Below are 14,223 nucleotides of genomic sequence, written 5' to 3'. Positions count from 1 at the left end.
TGAGTGGTTGAGGACCCATCAATCGTTGCCGACTGCGCGGAGGCGAGGGGGAATCGAGAGCCCGGGCGCGGGGGTAGTTTCTGGGCGGCGGTTGGGTGTTTGCGCGCGACCCCCAGCAATAGTGCATGCTGGATTGGAAGCGTCAATTTTGGGACATCGAAGGGTGCAAAATAACGCGAAAAAAAAAATCAACAGCGTGCAATTTTATCGTGTCTACGGGAGGGTGCAAAACGACCGCACGAGCTGTATCTTAAGAGTTATTTTAGCGTACGCGCCATATAGCGTCTATGTTGAAGTTGCTCTAACAGTATTTATTCAGCACCCATGTTGTGAAACGGACCAACCGCATATATTTCGGTTATAATGTTGTTTTGGTTCCGAATCATCATCTCCGTACCTCATTTTACTGATTAATTTCTTTCTTGACTACAAGAATGACGCAAATGCGTGCATCATCACATACGTCATGCACAGCCCCGCGCGATTGCCCACCTCTGATCATACACCAGAATTTACAGATAATATAAATAAATCCAAGAGCTCTACACAATCATAATAAAAGAAATGTTTTGTCCGTAAATGATTTTTAGGCTACGATTGTAACCATAGAAATGAGTGGAACTATACCACTACACACAATTCTAACGCTCACCAAGAGTTGGCCCTCCATTCCCTCTCAGAAGCATAAGGAAGCGTAACAATGTACTAATATGATCTTACTGTTTAGTCCCTCCTTTACAAATACTTGTCCTTTCAAAAATTGTGGTTGGTTATGTTGGACAATCAATCCATAAACAATTTTTTACATCAACAACAGCATGTCCAAACAAATTTATCACACAATATCCTTCAGTAACATATAATTAATTTTGTTCAAAGCAATGTGTCAAAATAAAACTTTTAGGCCAAAGTATCATGAACTGAAGACCATGTCATGATCCTAATTAATGAATAAGTATTTGAAACAAAGGAGTACCTGATAATGAATATTTCAAACATTTTGAAATGTCAAATATTCTAAACGAAAAATTTAAGTTTACATCTTGACATCCTACATGCGCACAAGTCTTTCGATAAAAAATAGACTTATCGTTTATGCTGGAAAAATAGACTTGTTGTGTGCCATGTTTTTTCTTTACATCGACCACAAAAAATAATGGTTTTTCGCGAACTGTACGAACACACATATGTTATCGAGATGTACAAGCAATTTTTTTTTTTGGCACTTTTTGATAATTAAAAATATACTTTTAGGTGGAAAGAGCATACGCAGTCGGGAGCTAAATTGAATTTTGTGTTATTATGCTCATTTTTAATCAACTACTACTCATAGGGGTCACTAATCAGGGGCGGAGCTGGTATATACATAGACTAGGTGTAGACGAACCCAATGGTCTGCCAAATCCTTCACTAAGAAAGGTTTGTCATTGATTAATTGTTCTTCAAAGTTATAGTCCTACAAGAGAAAAATCCTTAATCGACACTGGACATCTTGTCTTAGTTTGTTTCCCTATATAACACTCAAGTTTATTTTTTTCACTGAAGGTGTTAAAGACAAAGATGAAAATACCTTTTTAGCCCTAGTGCTATGTGACCAAAATCTGTAAAGGACGATAGCTACTGTAATGATACATATTTGGCCATGTTTAAATGACTAATTAAGACGAATTAATTTTGTCAACGAACAAATTTCATTACAAAATTTAGTCCTCTGAATTTAATTAAAAAAGAAATGAAAATTTGGGCAGAGCCTCCCCTGGTTTTTGATGCCATATCTCACATTTCAGATTTGGGATCCGCGTTTTAGATTGCGTCCTTTACAGTTTAAACTGAATTTGGACAGAGAGACAACAATCTATCTGAATACTGAAAACAAGCAGAAGTTCAGAAACGGCTTTCTAACTGTCTGGTCTACTGATCTGGTGAGTTCTTCAACTTGAAGTTTTCACACCTTCACTTGCATTCCAAGTAGCAATCTCGGTATATTCCCTGAAGCTGCAGCTGTGTCGATCCGAACCTTGCTGCAGCTGTGTCGATCCGAACCTTGCAGCAGCTGTGTCGATGCCGAACCTTGCAGCAGCTGCTTCATGGCCTGGGGCGCTGTCCGCTGCCGCGCCGTGGCCTAGGGCGCCGCGACATTGCCTAGGCCACCGCCCGCCTCCGCGACGCCCATGTCCCGCAGCACACGCCGACGCCGCCGCGACGAGCAATCGCTAGCCGCTAGGGTTACGGTACGGTCGGAGTACGGGAACAGAGATGGTTCGTCTGGTTCGACAGCTTTTGGGCTTTTTGGTTCCATCCACACAAATATTTACAGTATAATGGAAGCAACAACAATGTCATATAGGGAAAACACGTTAAATTCTGTGATTCCAATGAAACAGTCGAGCATCTGTTTGTTTCTTGCTTGTCCTTTTACAAAGATTGTATGGCGTGTGATTTATTTTGCATATAATATTCCAGCCCCTTCAAATATTAATAACATGTTTGGTAAATGCTTAAATGGTGTGAGCAAGCATGATAAAGCTAGGATAAGAATTGGTATCTCAGCTTTGTGCTGGTTCATTTGGACATGTCGAAATGATATGGTCTTTAACAAGCAGAAGTCTACTGATTTTTTGCAGGTTATTCGTCGAGCTGCACACTCGATTCAACTATGGGCTCTCTTACTTCCAGCGGGAGGATATGGTTACTGGATGCAACCGGCTGCTGACGGTTGCTCAGGACTTCTTTGTCCAGGCTACTGGATGACGTCATATTAGTAGAATATCAAATGGATAGCTTCTATATGCGCCTGATGTTTCTGTGGTTGATTTATGTATCGACCTTAGCTGATCCATGATTATAAACTTTGGCAACATTGTACTTGCACTTTTTAATAAAGTAAAAGCCGTGTGCATCATTTGATGCAGAGGCTGGGGCGATGCTCCATTTCGAAAAAAAGAAAAAAAACATTAAGAAGTTTTCAAAAAGGGAAGAAAATGTTGTCCGGTGTCAAATAAGGAACCATATTTTAAGCCAGTGTCAAATAAGGAAGAATAGAACTTAACACAACAGTCTTCTTTCTGCTCTAGCTTTGCCACCAGTAGCAATACTAGAGTCGAAGTTGCATATGGAATTACAGATAACAAGTTGTTACTTGCGCAATTAGTTCAAGCGACATTGTAAAAAACCAACCTCAAAATTGCCACAGTATAGCAGATTATCATGTCCGAAATTACTGCTTGATAAAGCTACTGCTCAAAATGAAACGTTGAACTTGCCCTAAGTGAAACTTTGTTGGTTGGTTGCGCGAATTTTTTTTAAATAATACACTTTTTATTATTAATTCCAGGAATAATAGCCATTTTTAGCAAATTTCAGAAATAATACACCGTCGGGGTGTGTGAACCCGAATTTACAAAATCGGGGTGGAGAATCCCGAAGCGGAGGGAATCTCGCATGCGAGGCCAAAGTCGGGGTCGAGGAGCCCGAGACGGCGCTGTCGGCCACGCGCGGCCCGTGTCGGCCTGTCTCCTGGGCAGGAGCAGATGCTGTCGGGGCGAAGAATCCCGAAGCGCTAATTTCGGGCACGTTGATCCCGAGTCGGGCAGGAGGACCCCGAATCGAGCGATAATAAATGCGTCGCGCGCGCTGCTGCCTCGCCCGAACGCGCTGCTGCCTCTGCCCTTCTTCTTCCTCCTTCAGCCTCAGTTCATCTGCTTTCTCTCTCTCGTTTGCTCTTAGGCCAGCAGTGTTTCTCTCATTGCTGAGCAATTTGTCCAGCCGTTTGCTGTAGTTTGACCACCAAAAGCTGTAGAATCATCTGATCTATACATGGGTTAGTTTTTGAAGCGTTTTGGTGGAGGTGCTGTTGGTGGTGGTGGTGGTGGTGGTGGTGGAGGAGCTGGTGGTGGTGCTGTTGTTATTGTTGCAGCTGCTGCGTGGTGGACGAGCTGATCTGCTGACGGAGGTGTTTGGCACGCTTCAAGGGTAAACCCTAATTCCTTATATTAGATGGTGTAATCATGCATGTTGCGTTCGTTAGCTTCGCAGATTAGTTACTGAAATATGTACCGGTAGAAAGTATATATTTTAGAGTGTAGGTGCTAGATTTTTTTGACGAGTCTGTAATTTGTATAGGTGAGCAGATATGTCAGATAGAGTAAAATTCGTTGTTTACTTCGGTCATGGCACGGTCCGAACAACTCCGATGGGAGCTGATCTGAGCGAGTTTCAGTGTGAGGATTTGCATCTGACAAACCCAAAAACATGGCGAGTTAGTCAGTTGAAGGAGTGGTTGACCATGAATTTCGGGCTTAATCCCGAAGCATACACTGTTGGTGTGCATGCTTTGTGGAGCAGCTCCAGTACCCAGATTTTCTGGCGGTTGAAGCCGATTGAGCGGACCTCTCAGTGGGTGCACTGGTTGGAAGCGTGCGAGCGCAGGGGAACTCACCCCATCGCCTTAATGCTTCCCGAGGCGAAGGTGGTGAATTTCCAAGAAGGCGAGGGTGCGTTCCATCCAGGCCAGAGCAGTCAAAGTTCTGATGCTGGCGGCAGCAGTTTCCAATCCGGGCAGAGTAGCCATGCAGCAGGTGGTCATGACGATCTTGTTGAGCTTGAAAGCGTGGACGAAGAAGAAGAACAGATGCAGAACATGATGGACGAGGAAGACGAGGATGGAGTGGACAATGAGGTTGACTCAGATGAATCCGGTGGATCCGATACTTCAGATGATAACGAAGAGGCGGATCCGATCCCGTCTTCTTGGAACCATGATTTGTCGGAGGCAATGATAGTCGATGATCGGCATGATTCTGCCTGGGAGTACAGCATGAACACCATCTCAGTTGGTGCTAGATATGCTGACAAGAGACATCTGCAGGAAGCAATCACTCAGTGGGCAATGAACACACAAAGGGTATTCAGAACCACCGTTTCACGTCGAAATTCTTGACAGTGGTCTCAGCGATGCTAGATGTCCATCAAGGGTGCATGGGTACTGTCCGAAGTATGACACAACATGGGTGGTGAGCGACTTCGTGCCGCACACATGTGTCCTTACGAGTATGTTGAAGGATCACCGAAACCTTACATCCACTCTTATTGCTACTTTGTTCGACAAGGAGATTGTAGAGAATACAGCAATGGGGGTTAAAGCCATCCGAATAGAGTTCACCTTCAATATAAGTATGTAATTGAATATGGCAAGGCATGGAGGGCTAAACAGACGGCATCGGAGAACAGATTCGGGACCTTCTATGATGCTTATGACGGTGTCGTCCGTCTCCTGCACACATTGAAGGACCGGAATCCGGGCACCCATGTGGACATACAAGACTTTGTGATACCAGAGTTCCCTAATGTCAGGGTTCTGCAGAGGGTGTTTTTCGCATTCAGCATATGCATCGAGGCTTTCATGCACTGTCGTCCGGTGATGTGTGTAGATGGAACTTTTCTAACTGGGAGGTACAAGGGACAGATTCTGACAGCAATTGGAGTGGATGGCAACAATCGATGTGTGCCTCTCGCATTTGCATTTGTTGAGAGCGAGAACACTGCTAGCTGGTTATGGTTCTTCAGGCAGTTAAAAAAATCGATAGTGAAAGATCGCGAAAATGTGTGCGTGCTACATGACAGGCATGCAGGTATACTTGCGGCTATCAAGACTCGTAGAAGCCGGACCTGATGAAGAGACGCCATGGCGGGATATGCGAGTAGGTGGTGCATGCGCCACACAGGGGCCAATTTCTTCTCGCAGTTTAGGAGCAAGGGTCTTATGAATCTGTTCAAGAAGTTGTGCAAGCAGAATCAAGCATGCAAGTACACTTTTCTCCGCGGCAAGCTGGATGAGTTCACTAAGGACCATGTGCGGCACAGGTTAGCCGCCCGAGCTGCATTAGTAGCAGCTCATGCAGCAGCTGTGGCACAGGGTACACAGGTTCCAGGCCCAGCCGCATCCTATTGGGCTATGTGACCTGCCTGGATTTGACCCACCCAATACTAGAAGGAGGCACAGACGACGGATTAAAAATTTTGCAGAGTGGATAGAGCACGAGCCATTAGAAAGGTGGTCTTTGCTGCATGACACACATGGAGCTAGGTATGGTGTGATGACTACCAACCTAGCTGAGTCATACAACTTCGTGCTTAGGGGAAATAGGGCATTGCCGCTGACAGCCCTTGTGGAGGGTATTTTATATGGCACTATGAATTATTTCAAAGAGAGACGGGAGTTGGCTTTGAACCATATGCTTGAAAATCCAAACACTCCTTACTGTAAGGCCATTATGGAATATATGGATGTCAAGATGGAGAAGGGTATGTCACACACTGTTCTGGCCATCGGTAATCAGGAAAGGAGGTTTGAGGTGCGCTTACCAACCGACAAGTTTGGTTGTGTGAATGCGGTGAGAACACATGAGGTCAGAATTGGAAATGAAGAATGGCCATCGTGTGAGTGCACATGCAACAAACCGAGGTTGCTTCACCTTCCATGCTCCCATGTGCTGGCAGCTACCAGACAACTAGGGCTGGACTCAATCTCTTTCGTCTCTCCATATTACGCGAAAGAGGCTGTGCTGCACACCTGGACCGGCGAGATGGTCGGATACAGAGTTGTGGGAAATTTTACTACGGTGATACCAAATGAAAGACGGTACATCCCTGACCCAAGATCATTGCGGACGAACAGAGGTCGACGGGAGACAAGGCGCATTAGAAATGATATGGATGAAGCAGAAGCGGGTGGTCCAACTAGGCAATGTTTTCTGTGCAACCAATTTGGACACAGGGACCCCCTATGTCCCACTTTCTACCCAGCAGCTGCAGCGGCGGCGGCTAACCGTGGGCGAGGCAACCGAGGAAGGCGTGGGAGGGGAAGAAATAGAGGGAGATAGTAATATTTGTAATACTTATGAAGTATGCTTTAATTTGTAATATTTATGAACTATGCTTTAATTTGTAATATTTATGAACTATGCTACAATTTGTAATATTTATGAACTATGCTATAATTTGTAATATTTGTGAACTATGTTATAATTTGTAATATTTATGAACTATGCAGCAATTTGTGATATCTTTATGCGAGATATGGCGGCTCGATCGTTGCTCGATCCACTTATTGATCGAAACATCGTGCATCGCACTTCGAGGCTGACCGCAGAGCATGGAGCCACTGCAGACCCGTACTCCAAAGAAGAACTGGATGATACACCCTCAGTGGGAAGACAGGTAGGTGTTTTAGCTTTAATTTGAAATTTACCTTCGAATTGGACCTTGCTTTACCTTTTTCATCATTTGTTTTGCAGGTTGAAGTGGGCTGGACTACTACCTTTCGCTCGATTAGTGGAGGCCCGAGAGAACGTTTCGCGTCTGAACTACGATGTCGCTTTGATCACCTGCTTAGTGGATCGATGGAGGCCCGAGACTCACACCTTCCACTTTCGCTGGGGTGAGATGGCTCCTACTCTACAGGACGTGTCTATGTTGCTGGGCCTTCCGTTGGCTGGTGAGCCCATCGGCCCATTGGAGGAACCCGTGGGATGGATGCACAGCATGGATGCACGTTTCGTTGGTGTTCGCGAGGGCGTTGGGCCTATCTCTTTTGAGGCTCACGGCCCTCGTCAGGCGTGGCTACACGAGTTCCAGGTTCGTAACAGTTTCATTTATTTTATCAAGCCTTAATTACCGTGTAATATGTAGTCCTAACATTGAATATTTCTTGACAGATCGAGCAGTTCGGATACCCCGATGTACCGATGACTGCGGCCCAGATCACTCGCAGCTTGGAGGCGTACCTCATGTGGCTACTCGGGAAGACGATGTTCACGGACAATCACGGGAATACGATCAGTGCGCGGTACATCCCTATAGCTCAGGAGATAGCAGAGGCCACCGAAGCAGAGCACATCATTCAGAGGAGCTGGGGTTCTGCGGTCTTAGCCGCTACGTACCGAGGTATGTGTAAGGGTTGCCAGCTAACCTCGCATGGTTCTGGCATCGTTGGTTGTCCACTCCTGTTGCAGCTCTGGTCATGGGCGAGGTTTCCCATCGGCCGTCCTGAGATTAGAGATGGATCTTGGCCGCCAGACGAGTTGTACGACGCAGAGCGCATCGACATGCCGACGTTTGGTTCTCTATGGACATCGCGGAAGGTATTCGCAATATTTACTCCTTCTTTATATTTTTATATAAGATGTAACACTAACTTAGTTGTGTTATGTTATGCAGAGACATTTTGGGCATAATCAGCTAAGAAATTGCTACCCAGCATTCACAGAGCAGTTTGACCTACTACTAGAGAGCGATGTCACCTGGGAGCCATACAGTGAGGACCACCGCGACGAGGCATACCCAGGCGGTATATCGAACATGTGTACCAGAGATTGGGCCTACTGGATGACGAAGGCGAAGATCATCTTCGATATCTTCGTGGAGGAGATGTCGCAGCAGAGGGTCATGAGCCATACAGATGTTTCTCCTCAACCTCCTCGCGCGCCCAATCCGGCTGCTCCGTGTCTATCCAGTGAAACCATTTGCATAGGGGCGGGGGAGACTACAACACAAACAGTAAGATTAAATCAAATTCACAAACAAATTTAAGCCAACATACAATTATGTCGAAACATACCGGCGGCCTGGTGGACGACGAAGCTGAACTACGGGGTGGATCATGCTCATAGCTCGCACACATGAAAAATTTCATGCCGAACCAGTCGGAGAAATCCTCCACCTGCTTAACCTTAGCAACACGGCCGCACCAACAACGCTCCGCAGTCACACCCGGGGGTAAACTTGCAGCCTTCGCCTTCACCGGCCTAAACTCCTGGTCAGAGCACGGCACACTCATGATGGCTAAGAGTGAGCAAACGGGATAAAATTGAGATACAACAACTTGTGCAATCCAGAGTAGCGATGCCTGCTTTTATAGGCAAAAATTCGACAGTGTGGCGGGAAAATTTAGCGGGAGATAGTGGCGGGAGATGATGGCGGGAAAGAGTGGCGGGAAGAAGTGGCGGGAAGGGTGGCGGCAAAGGCGGGAGGGAAACACGGCGGTGCGAACGCGAAAAGGCGGGAAAATTTCGTGCTGGGCAGAAAATCGGGTTCAATAAACCCGATTTATTGAAGTCGGGTTCAAATTGCCCGATTATTAGATATCGGGTTCATCTTGCCCGATTTTCAGAATTCGGGTTCAACTACCCCGATTTATGCTTTTTTTATTTTTCTTTTTCCATCACGGCGCAGAAGGCGCAGAAGAATCCTAATTTCGGGTTCCCCAACCCCGATTTCCTAATTTCGGGTTCCTCAAACCCGATTTTGTAAATTCGGGTTCCCCCACCCGGACGGTGTATTATTTCTGAAATTAGCTGAAAACGGCTATTATTCCTGGAATTAATATTAAAAAGTGTATTATTTAAAAAAAAATCGCGTTGGTTGCAACCAATTCTGTGCGAGGTGGTAACTCGCTGATGAGTTGCTCTTGTTGGGAGCATAGTAGGTAGTAGCTCCTAACTAATTCCCCTCTTCACGAAAAAGATCGCCTTTATTTAGCCCTTTTGCGGTGAGTGGTGTCCAAATCTTTATTTATTAGTCTTTGGAGTGTGATTATTAGTTGAGATTTGAACCAACTATATGTAGGGTCATGTTGATGCATCTTATAATATACTCGTGGCTACCATACTAACCACTTCTAAGTCAAAGGATGTATGCTAGGGCCTTAATTAAGTTCTCTTTCCAGCAAAATCTGACAAAAGCACTGGCTATTTATTACAACGATGGAGAAACAATTGGTAAATATGCAAAACAAAAGCAAAAAATTGAACTCATGCGGAGTGCTTGCAGTTTAAATGAACACTATGCAAACTCAGGTACAATAAGTGCAACACCCCAGTCCCCAGAGATCTACCTCCAAGCCCGGAAAGCTAGTCTCCTTCCCAGGTTTTTTTTTTTCTCGGCCGCAATTCTGAAATTTCGACGGAAACCGGAAATTCCGTTGCCCCGAGAATTAGTGATACCGACAAAAATGACGACTATATTTGAATTAAACTCTTGTTTTTGGTTAAATAGATGACGTATGATGTATTCTACACAAAGCTTGGTGTGGCATGGTGGCTCGGCTCGCAGGAGTCTTTCCAAAGGTCGAATCTCAAATTTTATTTGATTAATCTTGGACGAAAAAATCCCGAGATTTCGCGGTAACCAAAAGCACCTCTGTGCTCCGGTAAAAGAACTGTCACTGAGAAAAAAAAACTTGCTCCTTCCATTTAAAACTAACATGAAAATAAAATTTGTGAACCACAGGCACCAAATGCTTCATATACATACATGTACAAGGACATGCATGTGCGGCAGCTGCCGGCGGGTAGCTCGCACACACGCACGTCGATCGGGAGGAGGAGCCCATACGCTGAAAGCCACTGTACCACGTTACACATAGGTACGCACGCGGCCGTGGATCGATGACCGGCGTCGTCGCGGTCGCCGATGGGCATAGCGGTCGGTGGTTGACTTACCACCTTACGAGTTTTGTTTACGCCACGACGTGTTACCCATTCGGCGGAGTCTGTCTCGCTCGTCGATGAACAGTCCCATCCACGGTCGCCGGACCCTTAACCGTCGCATTGAGGAGGACGACGGCGACGTGGACTTAAACTAAAACCAGGTAGCTGTCTGGGCAGTCAATCACGCGTGTCGTCCACCAATAATCCCGACGTGCCCGTAATTTCTTCCCAGTTTCAACTCTCCGTTTTCTATTCCCCAAAATCTTCTGTTGCATGCAACGCGGGACATATAGGAGTTGAGTCCGATCGAGCTGGACGGAAGCTTCCACCCGAGCCAAAAACGCCTAGAACCCGTCGGTAAGAGCATTGAGGGCATGCATAATGTATTTTTCTTAGGTGTGACTATTTTTAAATTGATTGAGAACTAACTTCGCTCTCAGTTAGATGAAGTTATCAATTGAGAACTAACTTCGCTCTCAGTTAGATGAAGTTATCAATCTTAGTTCATGTTGCAACTACTCATATCGTAATTGTTTACTAGCACGAATCATGAAGTAAATCTAATGATTCATGAAGTAAATCATTCTCATTTACAACTGAACAAATCACAGTTACAATTTCGATGCAACTGAAAAAAACTAGTTGTAATCCGACGTGCAACTCATATGCATGAATCACGGTAAAATCTAACAGTGTAGGACTTGACTGAGCCTAAACTTAGTTCACGGCTAGATGAGAACTAGCAAATCCCATTTTTCTTAGGGTTGATATGTAGGTTTTTTTTTTGCTTAGTTTGAAAGGAGATTCTGAAGAAAGAGAAGACTATTTTCTCTTAGCTAAGTGATAACCTCTTATAAAATGAGAGAAGGTTTTTTTCTTCATTGTAACATTTGTCTTCAATTAGCAACCTAATTTTTTTCTTCTAAAATTTAATTAATTCTCATGTACTGCTAGATGATAATAAGAGATAATGCATTCTATCACTTATACTTCAACTCCTTTGATTCATATTATTTGTACATAAATATTGTGTAGGATTTGAATCCTATAGGAAAATTTCCTACACAAGATGCTTCATTCATACCAACATATCCTATAACAACTAATCATACAAGAATCTTGTAACGAAAATCCTATAGGAAAAAAATATTAGATCATGCCTCATGAAAAATTCCTTTGCGACAATCAAACTCACTTCATCTTTTAGGATTCAACTAGACATGTCATCTCATTCCTATGCCTTTTCTATTACTACGTTTTTCCTATCCTGTGAATCAAAAGTTGCCCTGTCTTCTCTAGATAATGTGGACTGCAAAGAGAAGGTGTGACTTCCCTACCACTGTACATGTCCTAAAAATTGTTAGAAGTGTTTTATTTTCACTAGTGGAAAAGAGGCCTTTCGTCCCAAGCAAATGTCCCCGTTTTGAACCAAACCGGGACCAATGGGGGGCATTGGTCCCGGTTCATGAAAACCCTTTAGTCCCGGTTCGTTTGGACCCTTTAGTCCCCCTTCGTATTACGAACCGGGACTAAAGAGTGGTCTATGGGGCAAAAGTCTTTAGTCCCGGTTCGTATTACCAACCGGGACTAAAGGTCTACCCTTTAGTCCCGGTTCGTAATACGAAGGGGGACTAAAGGGTTTTTTGCCTCCCCATGCACCTCCACCCCCCCTCCCCCGTGGATCACCTTTTTTAACACTGTAAAATATAAAAGAAAATGATAGAAAATTCAAAAAATAAAATCTTTTCAGATTCTTGTATGTCATGCAACCTACTACTATTAGGGAAAATTAACAAATTTGAGTTTTCATTTTTTTTTGCAAAAAAGGTTTGAAAAATGGTAAAACCGCATTAACTTTTGCATACGACGTCGGAAAAAAGCGTGTAATGTATCAAAATCATCGTGGGAAAAAGTTACATCCGAATTCACCAGGGTTTACCCGGTTAGCCAATTTTTTGATTCTCAAAATTCCAAATGAAAATATGAAAGCAGGAAGATTTTAGTTTTTGCCGGAAATTCGGAATTTTAAAATTTTAAATTTTTTAAAATAATAATTACATCATGCATAAAGATTACTATTACTTAACCATAAATTTAGCCAATTTTTAGATTTTCAAATTTTCAAGTTTGGCAAAAAAATATTAAAAATAATAAATTAAAAAACTATTATAATACAAATTAAAATTATAATACCATTACCACAACATGTTATTACGTCATTAGTTTTGTTTATTAAAATAATTATTTGTATTGGAATAATAAATAAGTGTGACATCGACCAACATGTTAATAGGATTGATATGATACTAGTATCACAACATGCGTGCGAAGCACTTGGAAGTGGGATGGGAAAGGAACTTGGAAGTTAAGCGTGCTAGTGCTAGTGCTGGAGTAGTGGGAGGATGGGTGACCGAGCGGGAAGTTGGACCACAGGTAAGTAATTTGACTATTGATTAAGCATAGTTAAAAGATTAAGTGTAGTTAGAAACTAAACTAGTTAAATAACTGAAATATTAGAAATTCTGAAAAAAATAGAAAAAAAAAGAGGAGCGAAAAATAATTGGACATAACCAAATGGATTAAAAAAATAATGAAATAACCTTTAGTCCCGGTTCGTGTTACAAACCGGGACTAAAGGTTATTTTCCTCGACGCGCGCCAAGAGCTCCACGTGGGACCATTAGTCCCGGTTTGTTTTACAACCGGGACTAAAAGGGAGGACCTTTAGTCCCGTCTAATTGGTCCCGGTTTGGAAACCGGGACTAAAGGCCCAAACGAACCGGGATTACAGGCCCGTTTTCCACTAGTGTTTATTTTAGGAGGCTAAAACCGCACCTAGCCAGCCTCCCATTATTTTTTGTGTTGAATTTTAAGAGTTGCTCCTAAAAAGGAGGTTGACTCTCTTATTTTTAATCATCTGGTTTCTTAAAAGTTTTCCCTTCTTTTTCCCATGTCTGCCGCCGGCAGTCGGTTGCCACGGGAAAATGGAACCATCGTTCGAGAGCTCGCGGTCCTAAGGGGGTGTGGGGCTCTCAAATCCAATGTGTCGAGGTTGCGTGACTATGTGGCCTCCCACTCCTCTGACCCATCGAGGCAGGGACATAGCTAGCTGAGAGCGAGAATATGTTGCACCGCTGACTATCGTGGGACGACCTTGCCTTCCTCGCCACTGAGATCCAATCTGCTAGGTAGTTTTTGTCCTACATGTTCTCAAGCTGGCCGATATGACGGCTTTCCTCGGTGTATGGAGCATACTGTTGGAGGCCAACGTGGGGGTAGCGGTGCTCAGCCGGTCCTTGACCTCGTACCTCGTTGAGCTCCTCGGGTGCCACTTGCCCACTTACTCCGCATCCATGTCCATGTGCTCGCCAAGGGGTTCAATCTTCTTGACCATGATATTGTCGTCGTCCTTATCTCATCTGTATTAGATCGAGGAAGAATATGTAGAGAGACTTCACTTTGGGAACGAGTCTATGTCATTTTGGCTGTCGACATAGGCTGTGTCGATGGCCACCGTTGGCACAACCAATTTGGTCCTCGGCAAAGCAACTATCGTCGGCATAGCCCCTAGGTGCGCTCGGCGGAGGACTAACGACCATTAGCCCATGAAAGGTCATGTGCAAACGACAATGCCATCGGCGCAGGTGCATGATTTTTCAATTTTTTATTTTTTTTCAAATTTATTTTAAAAAATTATTTCAGTTTTTTGAATTGTTTGACAATTTAATATCTAAGCA

The sequence above is a fragment of the Lolium perenne genome, chromosome 4 (genome assembly GCF_019359855.2).
Source record: "Lolium perenne isolate Kyuss_39 chromosome 4, Kyuss_2.0, whole genome shotgun sequence".
Taxonomy (NCBI): domain Eukaryota; kingdom Viridiplantae; phylum Streptophyta; class Magnoliopsida; order Poales; family Poaceae; genus Lolium; species Lolium perenne.
The sequence above is the reverse complement of the archived record's forward strand: the minus strand, read 5'-3'. Positions refer to the sequence as shown.